This window comes from Dermacentor variabilis, chromosome 1 (genome assembly GCF_050947875.1).
Source record: "Dermacentor variabilis isolate Ectoservices chromosome 1, ASM5094787v1, whole genome shotgun sequence".
Classification (NCBI taxonomy): Eukaryota; Metazoa; Arthropoda; class Arachnida; order Ixodida; family Ixodidae; genus Dermacentor; species Dermacentor variabilis.
In genome coordinates this window covers 23137914-23151668 of record NC_134568.1, presented here as the reverse complement: position 1 = coordinate 23151668, position 13755 = coordinate 23137914, and positions in this window count along the sequence as shown.

Sequence of the window (13755 nt, the reverse complement as noted above, 5' to 3'; positions counted from 1 at the left end):
GATGCGGACGAGGAAGCCTACATCTGCCGCTTCTGTACATTTGACAAAGTACAGAAGTACATTCTGTACTTCTGTACTTTGTCACTTCTCACGGGGTGCGGTAGCTCTGGCTCGTCCTCGGCCCGGATTGACAGTTCTCGGGCATAGTGGTCGGCGAGTGCGTTGCCTTCCACTTGCGAGTGAGCCGGGACGCACACGAGCTCAACGGCCCGTCCCGGTGATTTGCATTTGGTGAGGATCACTAGTGCGGCGGGAGAGATGTTCCCATTGCGGTAGCTTGCGTAGGCGGTCTTGGAGTCTGTGACCACGGTCCTCACTCCCGGTTGTGCGATTGCGAGGACCACGGCCACTTCTTCTGCCTTGGCTGTATTCGTCGTCCATATCGACGCGCCTGTGACCAGTTTATCGATGGTAGTGACGACCGCCGTTGCTCTGATGCCGTGCTTGGGAAGCGAGGCGTCCGCGTAGAGAACCTCGGGGTCCTCTTCCAGCTGTCGAGCCAGTGCCTTGGCCCGCGCAGAGCGTCTCTGGTCGTTCCTCCCCGGCTGCATGTTCCGGGGGAGGGACTTGGTCTTATAATGTCTCTCCAATTTTTGGGGAGCAGCTCCGTTGTCAGTTGCTGTTCAATCTGCCATCCTATCTTGCGTAGGACGGCCCGGCCGTGCTCTGTCCGGCTCAGCCTTACTCTCTGGTGGGATAGGTGTGCTTCCGCCAGCTCTTCCACCATGTTGTGGGCACCCATTTCTAGCAGCTTCCGCGTCTGGGATGCCCACGGCGAGTTTGACTGCTTTCCTTATCGTCGTGTTCAGCGTCTCGCAGTTCACCTTCGCAAGCTGGAGGTACGGGGCGGAGTACGTTATGCGTGACACGACGAATGCCTGCACCAGGCGCAGTGCGTCGTCTTCTTTCATCCCTCTGTTCCGGTTGGTGACTCTCCAGATCATGCTCAGGACCTGCTCTGATGCGGTCTTGATTTTGTTGACGGCTGCGTGCGCCTTGCCGTCGCTGCGCAACAGCAGGCCCAGTATCCGGATCTGCTGCGTTGGCTTTATCTCTGTACCGTCGATGGTGATAATTATGTCCGGCGGCGGCTCTTTCTTTGGTCTTCCGGGCTGTACCATGAGCAGCTCCGATTTCTGTGGAGCGCAGCTCAGGCCGCAGGTCGTGGCATACTCGTGGACGGTCGTTGTCCCTCTCTGCAGGGCTTCCTCCGTCCAGGCATCGGACCCCGCGCGGTTCGTCCACACGGTTACATCGTCGGCATAGAACGCGTGGTCCACGCCTTCGATCTAATTGAGTAGTTCGGGCAGGGGCAGGAGGGCCAGGTTGAAAAGTAGAGGTGACAAGACCAACCCCTGTGGGGTACCCCTGTGTCCGAGCTCCACAGGCTCTGACCGTTCCTTTCCTATCCGGATAGTTGCCGTTCTATCGGTTAGGAAATCTTTAACATAGCCGTAGGTCTTGCGGCCACACCCCGTCTTGCGCAGGTTCTCGAGCCCGCTGGCGTGGGACACGTTGTCGAAGGCCCCCTTGAGGTCCAAAGCCAGTATACCCCGGGGCGCGTGCCTCGTTGCTCTTTTAATCACAAGTTCGTGTAATTGGATCAGGACGTCTTGGGTGCTCAGGCGCTGGCGGAATCCATACATGGTCGCCGGCATCTTACTCGTCTCGTCTAGGTGTGCTTGAAGTCTTCTGAGAACCATGCGTTCCATGACCTTGCCCACACAGGACGTGAGCGAGATCGGGCGCATGTTCTCGATCGTCAGAGGTTTGCCGGGTTTCGGTATGATACGTAGCTCGGCCTCTTTCCATTCTGCGGCCAACTTCGAGCTTTTCCAGATTCTGTTGATGTGACCCAGGAGCCCGCGTGCCGCCGCATCACTCATGTTGTTGAACAGCTTGTATGTAATGGCGTCCGTTCTGGGTGCGCTCGTCTTATTACTTTCGTCTATGGCTGTTAATAGCTCCGTGATAGTGAACGGTTCATCCAATGCCTGAATACTGAGGAGCTCCCCAATTTTAGGTCATTTTGACCCCTCAGCACCCACTGAAATCCGTACAGATGATAGTGGTCACGGCATTGGCGCTGTTCTTGCTCAAATTCAGCGTGGCCAAAAGTGCGTTATCGCTTACGCAAGCAGTCTTCTGTCCACTGCTGAACGCAACTATTTTCTATCACGGAACTAGAGTGCCTAGCGCTGGTTTGAGCGATAGCGAAGTTTCGCTCATACCTATTTGGTGGTCAGTTCCGCGTAATTAACTACCACCATGCGCTCTGCTGGATCATGGATCGGTTAAGCTCGCCAACTCCTGATCCTTCCCCCCGTCTCTTCTGTATTTCCGACGGAGCCCTGTACAAGCGCAACTTGTGCCCTGATGATGCTAACCAATTGCTGGCCGTACCGGGGCACCTGCAACGTACCGTGCTTCAACAACTTCACGACGCGCCCAGCGCTAGGTATCGAGGTGTTACACGTTTGACCGAGTCCGGCGCCCTTTCTTCCAAGCTGACCTCTACCGCTCTGTGCGCCGGTATGCGACTGCTTGCGACCTGTGCCAAGACCGGAAGCCCACTCCCATGGCTCCAGCCGGGCTTTAACAACCCATCAATATTCCCACTGAGCCTTTTCTTTTAGCGTAGGACTCGATCTACTTGGCCCTTTCCCTTTCTCAACTAAGGGCAACAAATGGGTTGCGGTTGCAACCGATTCCGTCACGCGCTTCGCCATTACGGGGGTTCTGCCTACAAGTTGTGCCACTGACGTCACAGATTTCCTCCTATACAACGTCATTCCGCACCACGCTGCTCCACGTCAGCTCCTCACGGATCGCGGACGTTACTTCTTGTCAAATTTCATTGGTGATATCCTCCGCCTGTGCTCTATTGAGCATCAAATAGCCAATGCTTACCATCCGCAGACAAACGGTCTCGGAGAGACTGAACAGAACGCGTACCGACATGTTATCTATGCACGTTTCTCCAGAACATCAGGACTGAGACGTCACTCTGCGATGTGTCACCTTCGCCTACAATTCGTCTCGCCATGACACTGCAGGTTACTCACCATTTTGTCTACTCTTTGGCCGTGATCCAGTTTTGCCCCTGCACACTGTACTTCAACAAATCACATTGTCGCACATCGCTTATTTATGGCCGCGATGCGATTTCTATGGCAGCGCAGGCCAACCAGATTGCCCGCGCTCGCCTCACTGATTCGCAGGCTTCCCAGAAGTCCCGCTACAATACGCACCATAGGGGGTGTGCAGTATTTACCTGACTCCCTCGTGTTTCTGTGGACACCATCTCGTCGTGTGGGCCTGTATGAAAAAACTTCTGTCGTGACATTCAGGTCATTACCGAATCCTGGGACAGCTTTCGAATGTAACGTACTAGATTGCTCCCGCAGAGCCAGGCCCGTCGTCCGTACAGCCAAGAACCGATGTTGTTCATGTCTCCCGTTTAAAGCCCTACGTGCGTGCCTTTGGCGGGCCAGCATCGCTTGCGCAGGGTCGGCGCTCCAACCCCGGCAGCTTAGTGTCGCAATGTAGAACAGGACATGTAGACAAGAGACGATGACGAAGAAGTGTTGTTGCTAGGGCGCTTCCGCTTCTGTCCTAGTGTCAGCTGGTGCCTTCAGCATTCGCCTTGCATAAAAAATATTTGTGCTTGTCTCCGCTCACAACAATAATTTATATATATATATATATATATATATATATATATATATATATATATATATATATATATATCCGAGAAAATTAGACATAAGATAACCGCAAAAATAAATGATAGAAGACTGCGTCAGTGACTCAACGTGAAGCACTGTAGCTGTGGTGACGTATGCCTTCATCGTTTCGGACTTCTAGCCACTGAAAGCTACCGATCCTTTATTTGCGCTTTCTACGTATAGTTATTTTGGTATGTTTCAGTGCGGTGTTAGCTTATTATCGTCGTATGCACCTTATTAAGAACCACAAATACAGCCTCGAGGTACGGTTCTGCCCTTGACAACCGCTCTTGGTCGATGTCCTCGAGGCGCTGATGTTTACAGCGCCAGTTTTCGAAGGTGCCTATCCCAGGTTCAACACGGGATTCGGTACCTTCGTGTGGTTGCATTTCCAATTTACGATGACACACGGCAGCGGGATAACTATTATCACCAAAATCTTCTACCCTGTAACATCTATGGTTGGAAAAAATCAACGGTAGTCGAACAAGGTACGTCTGAAGCTCGAGCCATCGTTTCGTGAAGAAGACGTGTTTTCGTCGGAGTAATAATCAGTCGAATTTGATCACTTTAGATTGATCGCTTAAGGTCTCTATCTTCCTGCGAACCTCCGTCTTTTTGGAATAAGTTCTACGCGAAATGATCCTGCTAATGTGTTATTCACTGATTGGCCCTTGGGCAGACGGCTCGAGCGCACGGGAGCTCCATGTATGCAACGTTTGATTGTCATCCCTATAATATGAGCGGCGATCGGTCAAAGGCGTTTACCACGGGTCGGGAGCGAGAATTCGCCTGACTTCCGCGGAGACTTCGTAAAGGGATGATGTCAATCATGGCTGCCGTAGCCAGCATCGACTTGAATCACAAGGCCGCATGCGTGGGTTCGTTAATCACATTGCGAATCTTTTTAATGTTCTGTGTGGTTTGAGATAAGTTGCATGCTAGTTCGCAAAGTTTTTTATATATAGCTGTTAAACGTTCAACGCTCAGAATGAAGTCGCTTTAACAATTAACCTTGAGCGCACAAATATAGATCTACACTTTCGAATACATATGCTGCTTGGTATATTGACCATGGCAACATTTATGCCTTCAGGTAGCACGTCTGGGTTTATGGACCAGTTGCCTTCACCCAAAAATATCACGTGCGCATGACGCCTGCGGCAGAAAATATGTTCCACATCCGCCGCCAAGGTTTGGGAGTGGTGGTGCTGGCTAACACTCCCAGGGCTTGTTCTAGTAGCAACCCATAAATGCCCCGGAAAGTGGATGGGGAAACGGCGCCGCGGTAGCTGAATTGGTAGAGCATCGCACGCGTAAAGCGGGAGACATATGGTGCGATTTTGGGTGCGATCGGTCGTACGACCATTCGCATCGGCAACCGCACTCAACAGGTTCTCAACGAAATCCGCCGCACGCGGCGCCGAATCACACGCCGTGCATGCGACCAACTTGCTGAATATGTCGTGCGACTGCCGCATCCGTCGGGCGACCGCAGCCAATGACAGCGCCGATAGCGCGAACGTCACGGCCACGTCGTAGACCCGACGGGGCGGAGCCGGCGAGCGAGCGCCTCGCCGCTCCGATCATGCCTGTTTTTTTTTTTTTGTTTTTTTTCTCCCCGGTCGAAACGAAGGCCTCTCTCGCCGCTGACGGCGGCACATAAATAAGCTGCAATTTGTTTCTGACACGAAATAACTTATAGAATAAAGTGGCCTCGAAAGAGTGCATGTTATAAAACGTTGTGCGATATAGTAAATCGTTGGCGTGATTTCTAATCGGACGCGGTCAGCGCAGACGCGCCAGCAATCGTTTATACGAAGCGACTCGCCTTGACTGGCGTGTTTACTCATCGCTACTAACGGCACCGAGAAAACTAACCGTACTTTCACTTAAGAGAAACAAATGTTCAGACATTGATTGTGCTAATGAATTTAGGCGCTTTATTACGAGCTGCGGACGCATCGGCATGGGCCCTCGGCCTCGGATAGACGGCCGGTGAGCTAGGCCTACACAGTCTCCCAGCGATCGCAAGCTCGCCTGGCATGCTCGTTCGCTTCCGTCGGCGCCAATGAAATCAAATGTGCTGAAATTTAAGCTTGAGATAACTGTGTACATGTTGTGCCGACTAACATAGACGCTTCGTTATACCAGCTGCAAGCGATCGTGTCACAAGCGCCACCTGTGTCGGATTCGATGGCCGAGCGAGCTATGCCTGCCGGCTCCTATAGCCATCGGCGGCTGTCAAAGGAGCCGTTACTGCTAACGCGGCCTTGCGGAAACACGTCTATAGTGCTTACATAGGCGTGTTTATATTGCCATCGTTTGTTTCAAACAAGATAGCTGTACAAATACGTTTGCTTTCACTTTCTGTTCGAAGTTATGCAGCATTGCGAACTTCCAGGCAGCGGCGCCGGTTCTGGGCGGAGCTACCCGTCGCTCGGTCATTCGTACCATGTGTCCCGAATCGCCGCATGCGGCAAGTCGCACACGACGCGCCGTACGACAGATCGCACGGAAAATCGCACCTTCAATTCCAATTATTTATAATTTCTTTATTTCAATAATACAAGTAATTTCCCCTGTGTTGTCCTTGGTGTCTTTGTTTGTTGGCTTCTTATGATATGAATAATAAAAATCGGGCCCTTTGGTTAACCCCCTTTCTTCTCGTTCGTTAGTACGTCGACGGTATATGAAGCTGCAACATTCACCACGGGAAATATTTTTTTTTTATAAAAAAAATGTTTCATGTTGCATGCTGGGAACAGTTTAATGGTAGGAAGTGAGGGCTAAGTGACGCCTAAACTACACCCGTAAATTAAAATTCCTGTAAAAAAGAGAAGTTTCGTCATGCACATTGTTCGAAGATAGTTCGAAGCCAGAATGGACGAATTTTCAGACAAATATGGTACATATGTACTGCGCATCATTCCCATGGTGGCTGACGGTCACAACAGCAGCACACAGTCACAAGACAGTACTGCCCTGTAGTATTGCTTGTAGAAAGTTATATGCACGCATCGGGCTTTTTTACATATATTTTAAAGAGGGACGTGATACGAGGAGCATCACTTGTTCAGTAACTCAGCGAGTGCGTGTGCGACGATTTAATTGTACCTCCTTTTCCTTCTGTGAAGCGATATTCTGATAAAATTTCATTCCTTACGATTCCTGCGCTAAGAAAACGTTAGAATACTACAATGCTACCAGATCGCAAAAGTTGCCTAGGGTAGTAAATCAACTTACAACGTTTCACCGGGTCATTTTTTGTTTCAGCACCATACTCAAGCACCACGTACACACGTGCACGCGCGTGGGCCTACGCATGCACGTACACGTAGGTGGTCAATTGTAGCGCAGCAACCGCTCCGGTTAAAATGCACAAAACGCTACGCCTGAGCCCGCAGTGTCAATAAGGCGCCCACGCGCGAAATAAATACATTCGCCAGAGAAACCTAGCGCACTCGCACACACCTGAGCCGACTCGCAGCTCACACGCACTCGCGCACAAACGCGCACCTGACAGCGCATAGGTACATGCTTTCTCCGCAGTAGGCCCCGTGCATTCGGTTTCTTTGTGTTACTGCATTTTCCTTAAGTTAACTTGCACGTGAACATTGGATACACGGTCCAATAACAATCGGCAAAAGCGCGACATCTGCAGAAGAAAGAAAATTGCCATATGAAGCCACAGTATTGAGTTAGCTTCTCGTGCGGCGAGGAACCGCCACTGTGAAATGAGAGGCTCATTGGCTGTTCATCCTTCGAGTATAGGCAGCTGATGGATGTGCTGTGCTGGCGGACGTGACGTAAGCCCTGCATTCGGCTTTTTTTTTTTAAAGCTTCTCGCTTTAGCACAACGCGGTATTGACAAGATCGTGTCTGCCTGTGAAAACACACGCTAGTAAAAATTTTTTGTGTTCGGTGGTAGCACACTGCCTCCCATTTCATGTGCTGTTCGAAATTCAATTTCGGTTCTTGCTGATACGGGAATCGGAAATAAATTATTGCACCGCACAAAGTATACTTATGTTTAGGAGGCGTTCGTTACAAACAAATGCGGGCATTATTCCGAAATCTAGCTTCCTGGCAACATATTGCATACCGGCAGCAAAAGCGCTTGAATACTTTCGGAGAAGAACAACTCGGAGTTTTGCAGAATGTACTGCGTGCGGTTTTCATAATCGCTCGATCACTTGAGAGATGACAAACTTGCTTGCAGAGGCCATAGTGGCGGTAATTCAATGCGTCACAAGGGGTTGTCACGTTCATCGATGTACTGCTGCCTTTATAAACAAATGCACAGAAGTTCAGTTATCCTGGTATGTAGAAAGTTCTTTTCTTAAACAAACCGCTGCTAATCTGATTGTCGTGGTGCGTTCGCAAGGCTGTGTCACGGTAAAGCATCTGAATAATCAAGCGCTTGAGGCCTCCAAAACACATCGTTACGTAGGTAACTTTGATGGAAGATCGCGCACAATATACCGCCCTCATAGTGCAGGTTAAACACATCAAGCAGAAAAAGAGTATATTTAGTGTGAGTTCAAGGGATACCTAGTGAACGAAGCAGTTCATTTTTTTTTTGCACACTTCGTTTGGTCAACCGCAAGACATCGATAGTCACGGCATGCTATAGTGCCATTCGTCAGTGTTCAGCTGTATGGCCCGCTAGGCCTTTTTAAACACATCTTTCTGTTCCTACCTCCCCGTGATTTGGCGTGTCGTCGACTTCGTCGTCGTCGTCGTCTTGGTCGTTGTTGCCGCCATCGGCTGTCTCACCGAGTAGAAGCTGTCGCCGTAGGGGATGCGATCACTTTGGCGAGGTTTCGCATGACTCCACAAGCGGACGCATCGGCGTATACAACTGACAGCGTTTCTAGCGCTGTGCCAAGACCGCTATCTTCGCACAGTGCCCGCGTTCAGTCGTCCAGCTACTTCAACGCATCCGGTGCAGAGTCGCGCGAAACTGTGCAAGGGTGACAGCATTAGCGAAAGTGATCACTCAAAAATGTCGCCCTTAAATAAAGCTTACCTTTGCTCTGCAAGGCTGATGACCGTTGCGGTACGCGCTCGTCACCCGCTCATTTTCTCTTGGCGGCTCATCAAAGCTTCGCTCGTTCCGCAAGTGCATGGGATCCGTCTTCTTTTTTCGTTGTTTCTTTTTTTTGTCAGGGTGAGCGTTAGGGGATAGGAGGAGGGAATCGGTACTGTAGAATTCGGAGCTTATACGACATGCAGACCGCAACGCAGTGGCGATTGCGACGGGCGTTGGCGGCGCCACTATACGTGCGTTTATTCAGTCGTCCGGGACGGCGAAATTCCTTCGTTGCACACGAATTCCGCCGGAACGTGCAGAATCCTTCGTTAGATAGACGTCATATTGTTGTAGAGGCTTGCACTTTTACGAAACATGGGTCGTGCATTAGAGAGAAGACATACGAAGAACTCTGGGAACAGCGCGCCAGTTTTGTGCAGACAGATGGCGCGGTAGAAGCGGTCAGCATGATGCGCAGTTGAGACGAGATCGAGTACCTTCGGCGTGCGAGAGCCGGCGAAATGCAGGGCCGCGGCACGTGGAAAGTTTGCCAGAGCTGTGCGCCAGACCCGGCTCCACAGACACGGGTGGCGACAGACATTTGATTGACAACACCGCACTCGTTTGCCGTGGAAAAGTATTCCTGTATTTCATGCGGTTCAAAAGAGCAATGTACATAGGCTGAAAATCTGAGGGCCAAGGATCTGCTTAGCAGCGCACTTTCCTGTAAGCATGGGTCTGGTCACAAATACGAGTGCGTAGGTGAATATATATGTGTGCGTCAACCGGGACAAACAAACACGAAGCGACTCCCGTGCACAAACGTATGTCTTTTTTTTTGTTTCTTCTTGTTTCACAAAACAACGTGGAACTGCTACACCAAGAAGTACAATGCAGTTAAAGTCACCCCACATTTCATTTCCGCTCCTGTTTGGTCTGTTCGTATTGCCTGTGTTTCAGTCAGTAAATGAATATAAAAGGGCCTAAAGATTAGCAAACATGTTCCTCGCAAATGGTAATACGGAAACAAAAAAAAAGTACATTTGAATTTTTTTCTTCAAATTAGCACCTTTTTTCGGTATCAGAAACCAATCCTCGAACAGGACATCCACAATTACATGCGGGCGTCATCATAACGAAAATCATTTCACACTCGCGCAATCTTCAAAACACACCATTTCAGGACAATCACACGTGCCTTAAAGTTCATCACAAACGTGCAGCGACAGGGCTAAACAAAGGTTTTAGCAAGAACTACGTCATTAGATGTGCCTAGATGCAACGATATCACAATGACAGCGTCTGCTGGAATTGGTTATGCGCTCTGCTGCAGCATACGTCAGTGTTTATTTACTGTCAGCGCGTTTCAACAAACAACCTGTACCCAGTTTCAACATTTACAATGATGTAAAGTACTCGCTAGGAAACATTTTTGTTTCGACTCAATTCAGCTACACGTAGGCAATACGATGCACTTTTGTCCTACACTGAAGCTAACGAAATCGCACTAAAGCAGCGTTACGTATATTAACATATGTACAGGATAAAAGGTGCGGAAGCCCGCTGAAACAAATAACTCCAATCGCAAATGAAATATCTCAGAATTGACCATTTCAACAAATGTGTGACAAAATTAGCATAGCATAAGCGAATGAATTTTCCGCACATTGCAAATTCAACAGATGTGCGTACATACACGTCCCGAGTATAAATTTTACACAAGTAGCAGTGCACGATGGATTTCACGTGTCACCATCCCCAAGGTTACGTAACAAACCTGAGGTACCAGCAGAATAACAGCACGGCGAATGTATTAGTCGATACATTTTAGCGCGTACCTAACACAGTCCCGTGGAATCACGATTAGAAGCAACCCTGAAGTTTGAGATTTAAGCATCGTGCATGCTTATAGGGTAAATGTATTCAACAGAGGAAGATTCAGATTATTACTTTTTGGTTTTCTTCATACCCAAGTGAAATCGAAAACACGAGGCGCTGGCTAAGGCGCTTAATCATGCATCACCTGACATCAAAATCCGCCCAATCTTAGTTCGCTTTTGCTCGCAAGATAATGCACAAACACCACAGTATTCTAACTGCTTTCAGACACTGTCAGTCACATGCGCGCAGCAGCATTAACGCGTCTGTTTCACTAAAATACAAGGAAAAGATGCATTAAAGAAAAAAGGAAAATCTCATACGGAGCTCTGCCAAGCTGTGAAATGACTTTTCAAATTCAATTCTTCTAACTACCGCGAAGTAGCAAAATTAAACGAAGAAAGTATGAGACAAAGACGGCCTTAGGGCTCTTTTGTGCCGCCTTGGCACATTTGACAGTTCAAGCAGCCACAGCGGTGTCATGCCTCTTTGCTGAAAGGCAGGGCCGCGAAGACCATTTAAATGTAAAACCCACACTGCGTCGAGGGTTGTTCGAATAAGAAGATAAAAAAAATTAAAAAAAAAAACGAGACAAGCTTACAAGCATGCAAACCACGAGCACAGTGTAGGTGCGAGCGGCACTCTGCGCCAACGTTATTCGGCTCGCTTCTTTCGAAACCCGACGATCACAAAAAAAAAAGTACTCCTTACTGATGGCGGCGCCATTCTTCCCGTACCAGTGGTGCCTCTGTGAGAGCATAGTTAAAAGAAAGAAGCAACGAGAGGAATAAATAAATAACGGAGAGAGAGAGAGAGAGAGAAAGACGGACAGGGCTCATTTGCTCACAATGGTCATCTTTTGAAACCTATCGAGGGGAGGAAAGGCCCCGCAGACCACGGGAATTTTTCGGACATTTCGATAAACCGTGCCCAACAATGAATGCGCCGCACCCCTCGTTCGGGGCAGAAGGTCTTTATTTTTTTTTTCTGACTCGATGAAGGAAGTGACATTTTCATTATACTGAGTTGACAGCGCAAAATCTTGAGGCTACGAGCGTAACGGTAGTGGTGGTGGGAACGAGCCAGGCACGCAGAAGTCGTTTGCGGGAGACGGTGTGGCCAGGCAGGCTGCTACGCCATATGCTATGTAGTTGGTACTATAAAGCGCACTCGAGTGACCCGCCAATTGCCCGAGTAGGACAGAACCGACGGCGGGTTAATTATACCGGCGCGATCATCAGGAGACGCTGACCAAGTATAGCGCCAGAAATACGCTGCTCACCGGCTAGCCGGAGAGGAGGGCTAGATCTGCGGAGCCACGAGGAGGTGAATGAGAACGGCTATGAGAGAGAGAGAGAGAAATCATTAAACCGGAGCTCGATGCAAATTAGACTCTGAAATTTTAGTGAGAAGTTTCCATAAATAAAACAAGAAATCCGCACATGGAAACAAACATATTGGTTCAGCCCCGACAGGAAAGCATTTCAATTCTGCGACAGGGAATGGAACGTGGCCTGCCGAGGTACGAAAGAGAACCTAACGCGTTGCGTCGTAAAGAATACGCTGCCACAAGACTTGCCAGCGGAAAATAATAATAACGTGCGCTAACGCTGCTAGTTAAGCGAGCACGCAGAGAAACTACGAGACAACATTAAGTGGGCGCCGTAGGCTTAAAAAAAAAAGAAAGAGAAGAAAACGAAAGGAAGATGCCAGTGAGCGCAACAACTTTTTTTGTATTAAATCATTAAACAAGTACGCCTTAGTACTAAAACGCTTCGTACTTTTCGAAAATATTTCTTATTCGTGCATCCTTTAAAAAGATGAGAAAAAAAACACGAGTACAGGAAGCAGATGTGTGCAAAAATGTAAGAATCACCTATGACTATCAGTGCGCACTTACGCCAAAAAAGCTGACAACCTCTTTAGCGAGCGATAAGGAATAATTCAAGAAACGAAAAGACACAGTAAGTGAAGACTACTCAAACCTTCATTCGAGACGTAAGTCCACTCCGCCTTCAAAGAACATTCGTGCTTGCACCTGCATCACTCAGCCATCACTCCTAACTTACATACTATATTCAGAATTTCGCTTTAGTCAGAATGATTATTAAAACTTGCTACGCAACCCGTGGAGCGAACAGAAAACAAAAATGTGGGACGCAGTGCCGTAAACGACGACCAAGTATCGCTTCTTGCAAGACTGCCGCGACGATGCGATTCTCGAAACTTTTGCTTGGCGGATGCGCAAGTTGTGAGCGAAGGATGACGTTTTTTATTTAGACACAATTTCAAGTTCGGCCTGCAATCACCACAGGGAGGGGGGGGGGGGGGAGGGGGGAACCGCAAGATGAAGGGACGGAGCTATGGCCACTCCTCGATCGCACACATCAACCGCATAAAAAGGCGTGAGCATGGCCGCTCGCTGGGAGCGTGAGCGCTAAGATCCCTCGCAGTCGTCGAAATAAAGTTTGTCTCTTTCTCTCTCAAGTGAAGCGCCACCAACGACGGAGAGAACTGGCACTGTCAAGAGCTGAACGGAGAGATTTGGGAATAGCGTTCGGATCGCCCAAAGGCTATTGCAACAAGAAAAAGAACGTCGTCAGCGACACCGCGCAAGCGCACAACTAAAATTCTGATTGGTTTCTGTATTCCCTTTGGAAGAGTCTATTGTGCACAGTGCCAATAGCGTACTACGCTAATGCAGGTTTTGCTATTCCTAAGGACCTCATGTAAATTACCATCTTTGATACCAAGAAGGGCAACGATTTCTCATGATTAAGTGTTCGCTCGTTACATCCACAGTCAATGGCTCTTACAAGCTGTAAAAGAACCAATCAGAAACCCATGGAATCGCATGCTGGGGATAATGCTATAGTACGTATTGTCGAGGGCTGGCTCTCTATGTTATCTTTTACAACCCTTTAATTATTATTAAGGAGCGCAAAATTAGATTAATAAGAATAAATAAATAAATAAATAAATAAATAAATAAATAAATAAATAAATAAATAAATAAATAAATAAAATGACTAGAATAAAGGCGTGGGTAACTTTCACAGCACATTCTTATTGTGCCAGCGCTGCTCTATTGCATAAGTAAGGGCGTAGCGAGGA